This window comes from Phoca vitulina, unplaced genomic scaffold (assembly GCF_004348235.1).
Source record: "Phoca vitulina isolate PV1807 unplaced genomic scaffold, GSC_HSeal_1.0 scaffold10, whole genome shotgun sequence".
Lineage (NCBI taxonomy): Eukaryota > Metazoa > Chordata > Mammalia > Carnivora > Phocidae > Phoca > Phoca vitulina.
This window is the reverse complement of record NW_022589713.1, coordinates 34055122-34074537: the sequence shown is the minus strand read 5'-3', so window position 1 is coordinate 34074537 and position 19416 is coordinate 34055122.

Genomic DNA, 19416 nt, shown 5'->3' with positions numbered 1-19416 from the left:
TCCAAAATATTATTAATGAAATTATACTCATCTCGGCTATCACTCTATCCCCATTACCCTGAACACATGTTAATTAGGACTCTCTGTGATGAGTAACAAAAAGCTAAATCAAACTGGCTTATGCATAAACGGAATTTATTTACTGTAACATCTGAAAATTTCAGGCTTCAGGCATGGCTGGATCTGAGTGCTCAATTAGTATTGGTCAGGAGATAGCCCTTTTCATGTCTCTGTGTAGATTTTCCTCTGTAGAAATATCTTTCATGTAGACTTCATGCTTACATAGCCTTTTAACTTATGGTGGCCCCCCACTACCTCCAAGATTAGTCATAAAGCTCCAAACCAACCGAAAGAGTGCTTCTTTTCCCCAGTAGTTCCAGTAAAAATCCCAGGCTTAATCCTCATTGGTCCAAATCCAGTCTCATGCCCATTCCTGAGCCAATTACTATACTGAGGAGGACATATATGCTAATTAGCTTAATCCTCTGAAATCCTGGAACTGGTGGGGGTGGTAAGATAATAAGTCCTATCTAAACTACGGACTGACAGTTGGGTCAGGGATGATTCCTCAAAGAAAATTCTATGTCTTGCTACTATAAAAAGTGGGGAGGAACAGTGAGCAAGCAAAAGCAACAAAAATGTCCACACCAATAGCTAAGACTGAGAGTACATCCATTTTTAGTAAGGCAACGGAGTCTCCTTAACACAGAGGAAGCTCAGCACAATTTGACCTGGACATGAACCAAATAAACACTTTCCAAAACAAGTGTCTGATTATATCCTACTTGGCTCACAAAGGAGGCCAGTACAGGTAAGATGGAGCAAGCATTTATTATTTCCCTGGGCTAGATCAGTTCAGAGTACTATTTCCTGAGTCCTCTTGCTCTCTATTCAAATCACTATATATAACTTTTATATTTGTCTCTTTTCTACATTATGTACCTTTCTTTTCTTAAAAGATTTTATTTATTTGAGAGAGAAAGAGAGCATGAGCAGGGGGAGGGTCAGAAGGAGAGGGAGAAGTAGGTTCCCCACTCAGTGGGGAGCCTGACGTGGGGCTCAATCCCAGGACCCTGGGAACATGACCTGAGGCTTAACCAACTGTGTCCCCCAGGTGCCCCATTATGTACCTTTCAACTTCATCCTAATGAACACATTTTCCTTCCTCAAGAAATTACTTTATTCCTTTTGTTTTGGAGAGGTTTTTTTACATATATATTCCAGCTAGGTACAGTTCTTACCCCCCACTTTTCTTAAGATTTATTTATTTATTTGCCAGAAAGAGAGAGTTCTTAACCCCTTTACACAGGAAAAGCTAACCCAAAATTAATGTGATATCTAATAGTTTGATTTGGGCTATGGAGCTGGTGTTATGTCACAAACCTGGAGAATTCCAATAATCTAGAATGAAGAAAAGACAGGGAACAGAGTTGCTTTTCTTCCCCACTGCGAGATGACAAATCATCCTGGCTTCATATTTAGCTACTCAGGGCACGTTAGCTTTGTAAATAAATGGAATTGTCACTGGGTTAATGTACATAAGATCTGACACATTAAATGCAATTTGTTTGTTCAGACCAAAGCCAAAGTAGTAAAACTACTGAAATACTGAGTGTTATGGATGCCCTTTGAATGTGTATCTCTGAGGATCCATGGGCTACCTGACAAAAATGCTCTATGTCTTGAAAGAGAGAATCCATTTACACATATACTGATGAATCATAAATGAAGTCTATATTGGTACAATGGCATTGGTAAAAGGAGAAGAAAGTTGTGTTAGCCCGGTTCCCCAGAAAACAGAGCTTATGTGCTACAGATCTATTAGGGAAAGTAGCCCCATGGGAAACAAGAGCAGAGGAGAAAGAGCATGAGGCAGGGTAGGAAAGAGAGTAAATACAGGGGCGCATTGCTGTGCTGGTCACACCAACTGCAACAGAGAACTCAGTCATGCAAGACTAGTTTCTAAAGGGCCAGATCAGTGTAGTTCATCTGAGAGTGGGGAAGTAAGAATTTATCTACCAGTGCTTATCTCTCATTCTCAAAACTAGGGCTGACTCCCCTGTCCATCTACGCCATACATGCCTGGCCACAGAGCAGGTCCTGTGGTCTCACACTTCAGGAGCAAAAGCAGTCCCCCAGGTGGGGAAAGTCAGTGTCTACTCCCACAGCTGGGCAGAGCCCATCTAGACAGGGTGGCAGACCAAATGGGCTGAAACAACTCATCCTGGCCCTGGAAAGATAAACAGAGCTTAGAGGATCTGTAATGATCTGACACAGGGGTTCCTCCAGCCAACAAGATCTTCAGATTATCTAGAGAAAGAACATAGTCTTTCAAGTTCCAAAGAAAATCATGAAGCTCAACCAATGAACCAAATCTATATTTCACTGTATCATCAATTTGTGTATTTAGGGGCTTTTAATTTAATACAAACTGGTCATGTAAATTGATTGTCCACTTGGCTATATTTTCTTGCAGTAATCGAAAAACTATTATAGACTGTTCTTTTCATTATACTTATCAGTTTTTCCTACAGGTGGCTCATTTCAAGGGCAAATTTTCTTCTACATAAATACCTAGTTGAAAATTTTATAGAAACCAATGGATTTTTAAATTTCTTTTCATATACAACTTCACACTGGTACAAACATTTGTGGAAACAATGCCTATGAAAAATGAAATCAGATGAAGTTGCAATGAATACTCTTCTTCTTTTAAGACAGACTGATAATATCCCCTTTATTTTCTTTTAACTTTCTTGCAAATAGCACAAATTGCAATGAGGGAGGCAGATGCATATAGAGTTAGAGAATTTGAAAATTCTTGTGCCCACAGATCCCAATGGATACAGAGATTTGAAAAGCACTTGTCAGTTTTACCCTGAGTCCTAGAAAGATACTGCAATCTTATTTGTTGCAGATATGCAGTTTCTCTGAATTCTAAGGATTTTTTTTAAAGATTTTATTTATTTATTTGACAGAGAGAGACACAGTGAGAGAGGGAACACAAGCAGGGGGAGTGGGAGAGGGAGAAGCAGTCTTCCCATGGAGCAGGGAGCCCGATGCGGGGCTCGATCCCAGGACCCTCGATTTCAGACACTTAACGACTGAGCCACCCAGGTGCCCTGAATTCTAAGGATTTTATGAATTTTTCTATGAGCATGTTTAGCCTTGAACAGAGCTTTTAGAATTTCTTTTCCACTCCCTAAAATGAAAGCCAAATAGAATCTTTGTAACAATTAATCATATCAAAAGATACAGAACCCAAGACCACCAAGGATCATTCATTGGTAAGTAAGCTTCTTTGTGAGAATCCAACTGAACATTTCAGAAAATTCACTTTTATTTTCTCCAGAACTTTGATGAAAGTACCACTCCTCAGTTACTTGTCACTCAATAGTCCCAGCAGCCATCCCAAAGGATGTACCAGTTAGTGCTGTCTTCCAGACTTCCTCACTGTCACACTGCAGCATATAATAATGGCCCACCTTGTTGCGAACATGTACTCTGTGCCAGGAATCATACTAGGCCCTCTACATTATTTCTAATCCTCAAAACAAACCTGTAAAGTAAGTAGGTGTTAGTATCTTCATTTCACAATGGGGAAATGGATGCTCAGTGTGAATAAGCAACTTCTCCAACATCAAACAGTTGACAAGTGTCAGCACAGAAGGCTCCAAGATCCATGTTCTTTTTACAACCTGCACTAATAAGACAGCACAAAGCTTTAGGCTCTGAAGAAAGAGAAAAGGCAACTCTCCTCTGGAAACGTTTACCATCCCCCTCCCAAAAAGGCTCACCTGCCCTAATGCAAAAAAATGTGCATTCTAAAGAAAGGCTACCACTTCACCTCTCATGAGGTCATATCTATTGTAAAACCACTTGTCTGTGTCGCAATATTAAAGAATAATTTCTCTTTGCAAGACTATATATAACCTAGCTGGCTTATTGATGTGTCAGTCTAACAAGAGGACATTTTTGTTTTGCTAAGGATTTTGGGGTGTGAGTAGTTAAGTTTAAGGAAAGCCAAATTGCTCTGCATAATGGAAGGAAAAGAATTTACAGCGATGGAGGTTGGGGGAGGGAGGATGGGCAAAGGACAAGGAACCAAGATGACAGAAGCACTTAAGTTTCAAGATGTGACACCATGCTATAACTCCCTCAGCTTCAGATAATGAACTGAAAACTGGCAAATGTGCAGTACAGGTGGATTTCTTGTGGAAACAAATGAAAAGGGACACCAACATATCATGTTGATATGAGCAGGAGAGCCCCAAAGCAAAGGGGATCTTGATAATATGTCTATTCCAGAATTCATAGAATTCTGAAACTTACTTTATTTGGTTCTAAAAAATTGAAAGAAGAGTTTTTCAAAGCAATTTCACCTAGCTCTGAAGAGAGGGCTCTAGCTGACATCTGGTAGACACATTTGCACATAGACATGGGGATAAATTAGTAAACTGAAGGTCCTTGTGGAACTTTCCACAGGAAAGCAATAAGAGCTTTTCTTACCCAACTTTCTTTTTTTTTAATTTTTTTTTAAGTTTTCTTTTTTCTTTTTTTTTTTTTTTTAGTACTCTCTACACTCAGTGTGAGGCTTGAACCCACAACCTCAAGATCAAGAGTCACACACTCTTCTGACTGAGCCAGCCAGGCACCCCTCTCTTACCCAACTTTCACTCTCACATGCAATTCAAGGAAGACAGCAAACATCTTAAAATATTAGCAACCAAACCCAGATATATTAGACAGAAATTTTTTACAATATTTGCAATGTCTGAAACAGCCACAGGATTAGTATGAGGAATATACAGCTAGATTTTCCAAATCAACAAGGAAAAGACATGAAATTCAATAGAAAAATAGAATATTCACAGAAGAGAAGCCCAAATGGCTGACAAATATATAGAGAGATGCTCCACCTTACTTGTAATCAGAAATAGGAAAACTGATGCCATTTCATACTCAAAAATTAGGCAGCCAGAAAATATCAAGTGAGGACTTCATCTCCTGCTAATGAGAGTATAACCGGGTCCCTGGCAGCTCTCCTAGAGCCGATGACTCTACACAACCAGGATTCCATTCCCAGGAACACCCCCAAACTCACAAGGATCTATAAGCATGCTCATCCTAGCATCACAGACTTTGCAGTACCAGGGAGTTGAGTTCAGGCTAGGAAGGAGAAGAATAATATTGGGTGAAATATTACCCATCATGAAAAACACTGCAGCGTCAGAAACACCAGACTAGACTTGCATACAGAAACACTTAAGAAACAAAACAAGACCTGTAACATCAGACTAGGTATGTAAACTACAAACACAGATAAAGGAAAGACCATATGTTTTACATGGGATCATACATAACCAAGGACATATATTAAGCACATTAGACTGGGTGCCTATGTAGAAGAGATGAGGGGGAAAAAAATGAAATAAAACAGGAGAAAGGCCATGACAGGCTGACAATTTTAACCATCATGAAATGAGGAGTATGATTATCTCAAGCCCCTACACCTGAGGTCCCCATAAATCCTGCCAGGCTTTAATCATTCCTTTATTATCTCTTCCCTGAGTCACCCCTACGTGAAAATGGGCCTTCTATGATCAGGTAACAGAATTCTGGCGAGGCACATAATCTATCACCTCAGAATCAGGGAGATGAAATCAAAAGTGGCCCAGAGATGAGGAGAGGAAGAAAAGAGAGAAAGATGTAAACCGTCCTGGTTGCTAAATGATCTTCAGCTGCAGAACTATGTTTCCAACCAACAGATATCAAATGTGAAACCCCAACACGTACGAAAGGAGAGAAAAGGCTCTGGTTGAATTGGTGTGCCCACGCAGCCACCCCAAAGTCCCCAGCAAAGCCTCCTCTCGACAGATGGCTGAACCTCCATCAGAGTTCTGGAAACCTCTCATCTAGAAGTCCCTGCATTTATAAGCCTCGTCCAGAGTGATAAATGGATGGGTTAACTTTATTTAAAAGTCCGGGATAGAACCAGAAGTCTCCCAAGTATCTGTCGAGTGTCTGCAGTGAGAACAGCCAAGGATCCAAGGCTGTGCTGCCTGCGACAAGCACAGGGAGATGGGCTTCTGCTGCCACTACTCCTTCTTTATCCTTTAAGACCAAATTAACAAGACTCTTTTATTTTTATCAGCTTGGTACTGAATATTCAATGTTTGTGCCATGTAAGTAGGTTAAGCAAATTTAAACTAAACTATTTCCATCTCTTCCAAGTTCCTCTAATTCAGAGGGCTGATGAGCTAGGACCCAATCCATTTCATCTAGGGAATGATCCAAGGAATTGGGAACATTTAGCCTGTAGAAGACATATAATTCTAGCTCAGACCCAAGATACTTGCCAGGTAAAACAAGAAATCAATTTGTTTTGTGTTGCTTCCAAAGAGCATAGCCAGGATTAATGAATGACAGTACTCAGAAGTCAGTATCAGCCCAAAAGAAGAAAGAATTATGTCACAGTTAAACTGTCTACAAGTAGAAATACAGAGTTCCCTACCACTCAAGGTGTTTAAGCCAAGACTAAACTCTTATCTAACAACAAGGTAGTAAGAAGACTAGACATGTCAGAGCAAATGACCTCTCAGATCTGTGCCAGCCCCACCCTACATCATGATCATGTCCTCAGGGGTCTGCTCCCCGTACTTGTTCAGCTTTTAGGCTGTCCCTAATGCTGTATTTTAAGTTCTCCACAGGGAAACATGTGAGATGAACCTCAGTTAGATGTGACTTCTGGTGCCACTTACTTTTAATGTATAATCATTCTCCACAAAAGCAAATGAGCCAGTAAAATAAAGTCTACCATCTGTCTCTCTCTGTTTTTTTCAACAATCATCCTACTAGCTCTTGAGAAAACCTCCTCTGTGCTGCCATGAATCAGACAGGCTGATCTGAAACCATTACCAGAGAGAATGATGTGTCAGAATCAAAGAGCAACTCTAAAGTGAGATAAAATATAGCAAATAAATTCTAGGATAGTCTGACACACTGGGAACATTATGTTGCCATTGGTTCATCAAAATTATGTCAAATACTGCTGTTGTTATTAAGTCTCCATCATAACATGAAACTCACTTTAATTGCCTCTGGTTGAGACTCTGCACATTGGTTGTCTGCCCAGGCACGAATTTATTTTAACCAAAATTAGTCTTAATCAGCTTGGCTTCAGCAATGATGTAGCCAAACACACACACACACACACACACACACACAGCCAGGAGACAGTCTGAGAGGCCTCTCCAACAATTCATAGATTAGAAAAGAACAGAACTTTAAAAAATATTTTGCAAGGGATTAATCCCTCGCCTATATTTCAAAACACTTTTATTCAGCTTTAGTGTTAGCAAAAGCCATGATTGTCCACTGTGGAAAGGCGTCTGGAGAATAAAAAAAACACTATGGACAGTCTAGTGCCTTACAATAGAACAGGGAGGCTTGTATTTTGAGGTTCTGCTGTAAGCTCCAAGCTCCTTCTATGTGGGTGTCTTGTGAGGCTTGAGAGCTAAGAAGATGCCTTATTTTGAAAGTCTATCAAAAGTGGGCATGATTAGATTCTGACCATTCCAAATTACCACAGATTACGGCAAGACTAAAAATGAGCTGGTGTAACTTTTTCCTCCAAAACAGTGATTACAAGTCACATATTTATAAGGATTGATGACACCCGGCCTGTCGTAAAAACACTTCAACTGCAATCAGCCTCATCATCCCCAGGAACCCTTTCATTTCACATCCAAGTACAGGCTCCTTTCCCTCCAGAAATAAGATCATGCGCTCCCCCTGAAAAAATGCACAAATATATTTCATACAGACAGGAGAAGTGGGGTGGGAGGAGGACCATGAAGCACCACAAAACTGAAGAGTATGGCTCCGTGGCAAATAAAAATAAAACTACTGACCCCAGAGACTCAAAGAAAGTATATTCTTAACTTGATCCCAAGAATCCCTTGAGGGTTCTGAAATTTTTTCTCAGAAGTCAACAAAATTTTTATTAATTTTTTTTGAATTTTTGACTTCATTCCCAAGTTAATTTTTAAACTTATCATAAAGCATTTTTGATCATCCAGATCAGCTCAAAACCAGAATTTCATTCATTCATTTGCATTCATGTTTACAATACCTAATATACTTTAATTGTTGCAAGCTAATGAGGACTAAAAAAAGCAGACTTACTATATAAATGATGCAGTCACAACAAAAGGGTCAGCATCATGGTTCACTGGGCCCATGAAGAATTTGGGAGTAGTCAGTGAGAGAAAAGTGGTGGGAACTTGAGTTATCACAATTATGGATACAGTCCCAGGCTTCCCAAATTTGGGGTATCTAAGAACCACCTGACAGGCATCTGGCACATACATAAGTAAATTTCTTTTTTTATTTTTAAAGATTTATTTATTTATTTTGGGGATAAGGGACAGAAGGAAAGGGAGAGAGAGACTCCTCAAGCAGACTCCTCGCTTAGCAGAGAACCTAACATGGGGCTTGATCTCACCACCCTGAGATGGAGACCTAAGCTGAAATCCAGAGTTGGCCGCTTAACCAACTGAGCCACCCAGGTGCCCCCACAGGTAAGTTTCTTAAAAGAAGATGCACCACAATCTTAATATTTTTTCATTAATTATTTAAAGCAGCATGGTGGTTTTGTCAGTGAGGGGGATAGAAGATACCATTTGCAATCTTTCCCCAAAGTGTCTTTGTCTACCTTGATGATGGATGGCCTGTGCTATAGGAGAGTTATTTCTAAAGCAAGGCAAATTTTCCTGCCTGAGCCTAGAAAGCATTGTCTCAATTACTGAGGAGAGATGGCAAGTGAAATGAGCTCAGACGGTGATGGGTCCTGAGAAGAAATTCTGAAGCTGTCCTAGCATCTAGGAGCCCACTGTAGGAACAGAAACTTCAGTTAAGTTTGGGGCAATCTGAGAACAGAGAGAATTTAGGCTCCCTTTCTTAGGCTAAGGCTATGAAAGCACCAGAATCCCCTAACAAAAATGGACACATGGGGACCAGTTCCCCAAACCACAAAGTAACAAGGAAGTGGCAGATAATTTTGTGAAGCTGAGAGAGGCCCCTAAGTAGCCTGAGTTTCAATAACACCAAAAAAATTCCCATAGCCCCATGTGATACAGCCGCAGTAGAATCCTTGCAGATAGGGTAGCTAAGAATGGACAGAAATTAGCTGAGAAAGAAGAACTTGATTGGAAAGATCCTGGAGTCAGAAATGAGGGACAAAGCTGGCCCCACATGATCTACACAGAACACTAGAGGTCTCAGTGATGCCCTTACAGACTGATGGCAACACAGACCAGGTGCCCCACCCATGATGTGACACCATGATGAGGTTATTCTCAAATCTTAACGTGCATTAGAGTTCCCTCAGAGAGCTTGCTAGCATACAGATTTGGGTTCAGCAAGTCCGGGACGGGGACTAAGAATCTACATTTCTAACAAGTTCTCAGGTGATATTGATATCGCTGCTCTGCAGACCACGCTTGGAGCATCACTGCTATGATGTATCCTAACCCTCTAACTTATGTGACACCCAGATATAAGAGGAAACTCCCAGCATAATGGAGATGATACTAGGAGTATGCTTACAGGAAAATAGTTACATTTCTCACACACCTGCATATGGGAACTAAAATCTGTGTCCATCAGCTAGATAGGGACAAATGGCTTCCTTAATCTCTCTTTGGTTATTTTCTCCTCCAGAAAGCATCACTTCCTAATCTATTGCAACACTGACTGTAATTCTTAAATATACCAAATAACATATTAATGATTTATTTCTTCAACACTTAACGAAAAAGAGGCCATTAAGTGTTGGAACTCACTGTCTACTGTATTCAAATAAATTATATTAGACATGATAGCAATGATTCTTCTAAAATACATCGTATCAGGTCATTTTCCCACTGAAAATTGCTCAGTGGCTTCCTATGTCACTCAAGTAAAATTTACAGTCACCACAATGTGGCCAGCAAGACTACATACACCCTGGGGCCCAGATACCCCTCTGTCCTCTTCTACACTCCCCAGCACACTCACTCTGCCCTGATACATTGACCTATCTTCTGCTTCTTGAAAAGCCAAAGGATATACACCTTAGGACCTTGTGTGCTCTTCCCTCTGCCTGGAATAGCAGCTCCTTCCCTTGCTTCCTTTGCGTCTCTACTCAAATAAGCCCTCATTGGAGAGGATTTCCCTCTTCACTGATAGAAAATATCTCCTTCACCTTCATTTTCCCTCACTCTCCATCTGCTTCACCCCAGTTTATTTTTCTTCCCATCATTTTTCATGATGGGACATATTCTATTTTTTTAATTTTTCAATAGTCTTCTAGAATGTAAATTCCATGGAAGAAGGAAATTTCCTTTGTTTATTGCTAGATTCCCAGTACCCAGGAAGTGCTTGGCACATAAGATTACACAGTAAATAACTGTCAAATGAATTAACAGAAAGAAAGGCCTAAAGGCCAAAAGGAATAACAACCCTACTCCTTCAAACACCCTAAGAGGCACAAGGGAAAGTCTCCTGGCCAGGCTAGTACCCCCAGTTACTTCCACATGCCCACTTTTCCCTTCCTCTCTCACCCCCAAGCGCTCCCCCATCAGCACTAAGGAAGACATATGCACATGCTCTTTGCAAGAACAAAGAACACAACACAGCGTGAGGCAAACTGCAAAATGGAAAGCCAGAGGCAAAGGCGAAAAGTCCTTTTCCATGGCAGGCAACCCAACCTCAGGTGAGGATACAAACAATGGCCTGTGATCCCACAGCCCAAGGATCACAGCTCACATTTGAGTAGATAAACATGTTTTTGGACATTTTTATATATGCACAGATACACAAGCATATTAATTGCTTTTTTTGACTTTCAATGTAGACTTAATTTCCAGACAAAGATCTCTAGGAGTTATTCCAAAAGGAATATAAAATCCTAAGATGAGATCAATGGAAGAGACAGGAATGGGGCAGGTAGAAGAGGCTCACACTTATTATTTTCCCTAGGTTTTTCAAAAGCTGAGAATTTCTCTGCACCAAGATCTACAATCATAATTGTTTATGATAATAATGTGTTTAGATAAGTGATTCAAAGAATCAAAAATTTTTTACATTCTCAGCTTTTATCAGAAACATGGAAGTGCCGCAATTTAGCACTCGAACATCATCATCTTCCTTGGAGACTTTTGAGAACTTAATGAGTTTGTCCTTCTGCATGAGTACTGAATTCAGATTGAAAAAATCCTTTCAATGTATCACATTAAAATTTATTCTAAGTGTCTTTTAACATTTGGACTTTAAAAAGAAAATTGTTTCTGAATCAAATGTATCTTCTTGTTTAATGCAATGATAAATTTCCACAGATGCTCCCCAGGTTACACTTCAATGAAACAAAAGATCCAGAGAGGCCACCAGAAGAAGACTGAAGTGACTTTCAATTTAAAGTGATTAGGAGTTCAGGAAAAGCAACCTTTCTGGATGTCAAAGTTCTACCGTCTCAAGTTTTGAGTTCAGCAATGAGGAGCAGCAGTATTGTGCGAAGTGGTACTGAGGCATTTCACTTACCAGAATATTCCTTTTTCCTCATTTATCTCCTGCTTTCTCTTCATGCTCTCCATCCATTCCTACCACAGAGAAGATACATAGAAAGTTTTTAGTAACTTTTGTAAAAGAATGAATTAATAAATATATTTACATGTCCAGCAGAAATCCCACTACCTTCTGGTAATTTTTTAAATATTAAGTTTGCCTTTGTTATCTTTTTGTAAAAATTTATTTATTTGAAAGAGAGAGCACACAAGCGGGGGAGGGGGGGCAGAGGGAGAGAACCTTCAAGCAGATTCCCCACTGAGTGTGGAGCCATATATTGGGCTTGATCCCATGACCCATGAGATCATGACCTGAGCTGAAACCAAAAGCCAGATGCTCTACCAACTCAACCACCCAGGTGCCCCTGCTTTTGTTATCTTATTAATTCATGATTTTAAAATATCATTATGGTGTAATTATTTTTCTAATATAGCCTTTCCAGTGGACAGCAGCTTATGGTGGGAAGACAATGGCCTTTCAAATATAGATATGACTTTGAATCTTGTCCTCACTACTTCTTGTATCCTTAGACAAGTTGTCCAACTTTCTTTCACCTCAGATTTCTTGTTTGTGAGATGGGAATAATAATACATATTTTGTGTTGGGAGAGACAATTCTCCATGAGTCTCTTGTGCTCACACTTGGCATGTAGGGTATGCCAAGAATGCAAGGCCCCAACTGGTCTTTATCCAGGTAATTTCTCAGGGTTGTACTTGCAGCAGGCAACCTTGAGGGATGAAGTAATGTCTCCCCCCAGAACAAAGAGCATGATTACTCATTACTTGCTATAAAAGTGGTAGATTTTTAGGCACAAAACAAATGTGAGCATAGTATCCATGTGGGCTCCTACTGGGTTACCCTGTTGGACCTTGGGCCACAAAGGGATCTGGCACAAAATGCTGGCACTCATGCTCTTTGCTGCAACAGAAGTAATAAAATCCTTTGTCTCTCACTTAGGAATCTCATCTGCCAGCATCATAAATAACAGACAAGGGATGCCTGGGTGGCTCAGTCGTTAAGCGTCTGACTTGGCTCAGGTCATGGTTCCAGGGTCCTGGGATCGAGCCCCACATCGGGCTCCCTGCTTGGCAGGAAGCCTGCTTCTCCCTCTCCCACTCCCCCTGCTTGTGTTCCCTCTCTCGCTGTCTCTCTCTGTCTGTCAAATAAATAAAATAAAATAAAATCTTTATAAAAAATAAATAAATAAATAACAGACAAATACTCACTGGAAAATCCAGTTTCAGCATTAACAGATTAATTTACCAACTTGTAATTTGGGTAAAACAAAATCCCACACCTGACACTTCACAGGGTTGTTGAAAGATTAAATGAGATCACTGAAATAAAGCACATGGCACAGAGTAGGCACTAAATAAATACACACAAAAACATGTTCCCTTTAGTATCTTAAATTTCTTGGGGCGCCTGGATGGCTTAGTCAGTTAAGCATCTGTCTTCGGCTCAGGTCATGATCCTGGAGTCCCGGGATCGAGCCCCACATCGGGCTCCCTGCTCAGCAAGGATTCTGCTTCTCCCTCTGCCCCTCACCCCCCTTGTGTACTCTGTCTCTCTCTCAAATAAATAATCTTTTTTTAAAAATTAATTAATTAATTTAACTATTTTAGGTAAAGAGCTCTTGACATAATTGTGATGATAGTGAGGTTGCTCCTTTATCTCTCTTCTCTTTTCCCATATAATCTATCTTGTATCTCTCCCACATGTAGTGGTAAAGTAATCATATTCTCATGGAAAGGTTTACTTCTCCGGAGATGTAAGTGCTTGTAATAGGGGGAAACACGTGAAAACTGAAGAAGATGCAAGCCATGGGTCTCTCATAATGGAATTTGAGACCTGGGGTGGCGGTAGGTGTTTGGGGACATGGGACCACATCTATATTCTTCAAATCCTAATACTACTTGCCTATTCATCACCTTTCCATCCCAACACCAGATCCTCTGAACTTCACATCAGGGAAGGGGAAGGAAAGAATTTTAGAAACAGAGTTTAGGTCAAAAGATAAAAGTATTTTCTGATAACTAGGAAGATTTAGATGATACAGAAGAATGTAAAAAAACAGACTATTGGATGCTTTTAACCTGTCTGTACCTCCAAACATACCTAGAAACAAAAAAGTGTCTTGCTTTCTATACTAGTTTCCTATTCCTGCTGTAACAAGTCACCATGAATTTGGTAGCTTAAACAACAAATTTGTTACCATACAGTTCTGTGGGTCAAAAGCCTAACACAGGTCTCAACAGGCTAAAATCAAGGTGTGGACAGGTCTACATTCCTTTCTGGAGGCTCTAGGAGAGGAGGTGTTTCCTTGCCTTTTCTAGCTTCTAGAGACCACCTGCATTTCTTGGCTCATGGCCCCTTTGCCCCATTCTTGGATGGTCAAGTTCTCCTTACACCACCATGTCTCTCTGGTTCTTTGTAGCCAGGAGGTTCTCCGCTTTTAAAGACTCATGTGATCACATTCAGTTCACTGGGATAATCCAGGATTATCTCCCCATTTTAAGGTCTTTAATCACATCTGCAAAGACCCTTTTACCATGTTAACTAATATATTCACATGATTAGACAGGTGGGGATTAGGACCTAGACTAATTAGGACTTCAGGCTGGGGAATTATTCTGCCTACCAACTGTACTTGAAGAAACCTCCCAAGATTTGGTCATGCTTAAAGTTGTTCAATGTGACCATTTCCCAGAAGGTTAAAATTTTTCTAAATGTGAAAATCTCATGATGAGGAGAATGAACAGTGCCAAGTGATAGGGTATCTTTAAATTTGCTTCAAGTTCTACACATTATCAGAAAAAGTGATCAGAGAAGTGCCCCTGAAATTCTAAGGGAAGCAGCCACTCAGTGTGTATAACTGTGGTGTGGGAATTCCAAGAAGAATGTTAGTTTATGTGACAACAGAAGAAATGAATGTCTTGGCCCACACAGTGAACCTCTGGGTCACAATGTGTAGAGTCTGTGTGGAAGCATCCAAATTGCTTTTTCTTGAAACTTCAGGAATGTCTGAAATGACTCCTGCCCATGAAATTTTTCTTAATACTGTGAGTATTAAGTAATTGGGGAGCAATTAAAGTGATATGACAGTGTGAGGATCCTTATCTGAGAGGTGGATAAAAGCATAGCCAGTAGAACAAAGAGTGTATCCACTTTGTAAATGAGAATGGGTGTTAAATTCCAACCCAAATTCATTTATTCAAAAGTCTTTATTGAGCAGCTCCATATGGAAAAAAACAACAACAACAAAAAAACTCACTATGCTAGGTGCTCTGGATTGAGGATGAATTAGGCAAGAAGCCAACCCTTAGGGAATTTGCACTCCAGCATCAGAGATAAGAAACAAATTATTCTATGAGCATCGAAGATGAACAGTAGTTCTCTAGAGTAGTGGTTCTCAAACTGTAATCTGTCTACACATCTCTTTTTAAAATGCAGATTTAGTAGTTCCAAGGGAAGGACTGAGATTCTGCATTCCTAACAAGCTCCCAAGTGATGATGGTGCTGGTCCAAGGACCACACTCTGAGTAGCAAAGGTCTAGAGTAGTATTTCTAAAACCTCACTGTGCTTAATCACCTGGAGAAATTTTACAAACAAAAGATGCCATCGCTCTTCCCATAGAGCTCCAGTTGTGATTAGAGAGTAAGACCCAGGCATCAGTATTTTGACTTTATGGGCAGCTAACCACGGAGTACTGTTAATACAGAACTTTTCATCATAGCTATTAAAAAATCTTAGGCAATGGTTCTCAAAGTGTGGGCCCCAGACCAGCAATATCAGCATCACCTGAGAACTGGTCAGAAACCTAATTCCTGGGCCCTACCTCAGGCCTACTAAATCAGAAACTCAGGGAATGGGGCCCAAAAATCTGTGTTTTAACAAACCTACCAGGTGATTTTTTTGGGGGGGGAAGGTGCAGGCATTGGGAGAGAATCTTAAGCAAACTCCCTGCTGAGCGCCTAAACTGATCTGGGGCTCAGGACCCTGAGATCATGACTGAAGCCCAAATCAAGGGTGGGCTGCTTAACCAACTGAGCCACCCAGACGTCCCCTACCAGCTGATTATAATGCAAAATCAAATTTGAGACCCACTAATCTAGGGCAGCTGTTTCCAATCAGATGTGCACATTAGATTCACCTGAAGAGCATTTCAAACCTACAGATGCCCTAGCCCAACCCAGTACCTGAATCAGTTGGTCTGGGCTGGAGTCCTGACCTGGGTATGATTGAAAACATCCACAGGTTGTGCCTTTAATGTGTCCCCCAGACCAAGAACCCCTGAGGTAGGGTATTAGCCGAAAAATCCTCTCCTCTTCTCATTTATTTATTCATTTCTCCTACACATGTTACAGAGCAAGCGCCCAGGCTTCACCATCAAGGAGCTTGGAAGTGGGAAGCAGCACAAAATGAGAAGTAAACCAGGTGGACAAGATGAGCATAGTGATGAGAGCCCATGAGCAGAGAAGACAAGCCAGCAGGATAGATTGGAGGTTAGTACAACAGCCCAGGCCTCCCGCCCCCATTTCTGAACTTAACCTATAGAAGTGAAGAGACAGGAAAAGAAAATCAGAATGCTTTTCTAGCAGAAGAACCCTGACCAATCACTATCAGCCATGCACTTGTCACCTTCACGACATCCCTTTTTGCATGCAATCATTATGTTCCTGTTTAATAGTGTTCACTACCCACCTTCTAGAGTGTACTGTGGGTTAGTCTCATAAGTTTTAGAATGTTGGGGTGCTGTAATCTCATCATTCACGATTGACAACCAGAGAGAGGAGGAATCACTGAAGAGGAGAGCAGAGGAGAGGAGAAGAAAAAAGAAAAACATAAAATTAAGAACTCTAAACAGACTTCCACATCAACTCTATCCTATCCTCCAAAAAAGTCTTTTGGTGTCAATTTCTATAAAAATTAAATTTACTAAGGAGGATAATCTAAGTAGTTATATTAATTAACAAGTGTCAGAGCCCCAGTATTAGACAGCTACCTTAATACTGTCTATGTTGTCAAAATAATTATCAAAACTTTCCTTTTATTTATTCCATTAGCCCAGCTAATTTATAAACACACCCACGGTAATTCCCTATAGCCTTCTTGCCTATAGGTTTTATGGGCTTAAGAGACCTAGGTTCCATTTTTATATGCAAAAATTACACAACTGGGGATTTCAGAAGCAACACACAAATCGATACCCATCTAACAGAAGTTGCTGATAGAAAAAGACTGAATTAGAAAGAGAAGTAACTTCAAGAAATAAACAGAATAACGTTTCCAAGAATATATGGGTTTTTTTTGAAAGGGCACACAAAGTGTCAAGAAGGGAAATTTAAAAAAAATAAAAACAAAAACTTAAAGACCAACACCTAGAACATTGTGGTGACATTTCAGAAAACCAAAGATAAAAAGAAAATCCCAAAACTTTCAAAGAAAATAAATAAATAGATAAGTAAATACGTATCAATCAGATGGCATTGCATCCCTCACTGTAATCCTGGGTGTGGAAAAACAATAGAACAATATTTTGAAATTATGCTTGACCTGTAATTATTAGTCTTTTAAGAATGAGCAGAAAATGGGGCGCCTGGGTGGCTCAGTCATTAAGCATCTGCCTTCGGCTCAGGTCATGATCCCAGGGTTCTGGAATCGAGCCCCGCGACGGGCTCCCTGCTCCTCGGGAAGCCTGCTTCTCCCTCTCCCACTCCCCCTGCTTGTGTTCCCTCTCTCGTTGTGTCTCTCTCTGTCAAATAAATAAATAAAATCTTTAAAAAAAAAATGAATGAGCAGAAAATATTTTGTAATATTCAAGAACTCAGAAAGTTTGTAACCTATGAACTCTCTGGAAAAAAATGTCTAGACAACATGCCTAAAGGAAAAGAAAAGCAAGAACAAAAAATGAACCTAAAAGACAATGCAGGATAATAGTAGTCGAGTTACCTCAGAACATGAAAGATTGTGAGGAGAGGAGAGAAGGAAAAGAAGTAAAGACATATTAAATTGTTTCAGTTTTTGAGAGAAAGGAGCAGATATTTGGTAGGAAAAATGTAGAATTTAATAGGCATATTGAGGATTTTTAATATTACTTTTCCAATAGTAGAAAGGAAGACATGTATAACTTTAATAATCCTCCTTAAGCAATACATTAACAATAGGAGCTATAAAAAAACAGACTGACAAATCTGTCTAAAAGAATTCAAAACTCTTATACGCAAACAAATCATGAACAGTGTTAAAATAGCAAGGAACAGACAAGCTTCACACTGGGAGAAAATATTTGCAAATCATATGTCCAACAAATGATTTATATCCAGAATATATTAAAACCCTCAGAAATCAACCGTAAGAAACCAAACAACCCAATTTTGCTGAGCAAATCACTGGAACACCTGCCTGGCTCAGTCAGTAGAGTATGTGACTCTTGATCTTGGGGTTATAAGTTTGAGCCCCATTGTTGGGTGTAAAGACTACTTAAAAACAATCTTTTTTAAAAAAAGTGGGAAAAAAATAATGAGCAAATCACTTAAAAGACACTTTAACAAGAGTATCGATATGCAGAAGACAAATAGACATCATTAGGCATTAGAAAAATGCAAATTAAAATCACAAGATACCACAGCATACTTATTTTTTTTAAAGATTTTACTTATTCATTTGAGAGAGCACGGGCAGGGGAAGGGAGACGCAGACACCCCGCTGAGCGGGAGCCCAACGCAGGGCTTGATCCCAGGACTCCAGGATCATGACCTGAGCCGACAGCAGACACTTAACTGACTGAGCTGCCCAGGCGCCCCCACAGCATACCTGTTAGAGTAGATAAAATTTAAAAATACAATACCAAATGCTGAGCAAATGCAGCTTATACATTGATGATGGGAATGCAAATAGTAAAGCCTCTTTGGAAAAGTTTGTGGGTCCCTTATAAAGTTAAACATACACTACCATTAGATCCAGCAATCTCACTGCTAAGTAGTTACCCAAAAGAAATGAAAAAGTTCACCTAAAACCTGCGTGTCAATGTTTACTGCAGCACTGGTCATAATAGCCAAAATCTGGATATAACACAAATGTCCATCAACAGTAACATGGATAAGTAAATTGTGATATATTCATACTGTGGTATACTAGACTATAATGAACAAGAATGATCTGCAACTACATGCAATGATATGTGAGAATCCCTCAAACAGTGTTGAGCAAAAGAAGCCAAACACTTTGGGGCACATACTGTTTGATGTCATGTATGTAAAGTACAAAAGAAGCAATGCATGAATGGGAGGTTGACTGGGAGTGTACACAAGCCGGATGCTGGTAATATTTTATTTCTTAATCTGGGTGATGGTTTTAGGGGTGTGTTCAGTTGTTGAAATTTTATCAACTTGGACACTTATGATCTATGCCCTTTCCCATCACAGCTTACACTTGAAAAATATTGCAATGCATACTGTAGGCCTCCAAATAGCCAGTAAACATGTAAAAGGTCTATCTACTAATAGTTTACTGATATCTACTAATAGTTAGGGGAATGCAAACTAAAGCAATGATGGCATACCATTTTTTACCCATCATATTAGAAAATCATAAAAATGTTAAAAATAAATATTTTAGGAGTGTGTGGGAATTGTGTACTCTTCGAGAACATATTGGTGTTTGCATCAATGGGTTTAGCCTTCTTGAAGAGTAATTTGGCAATATCATTGTGTTTAACTGTGCATACCACTTGGCCAATCATTTCCACTTGTAGGTACCTGCTCTTTCTGCATAAAGAAGCATGCACAAGGCTGTCTACTGCATCATCA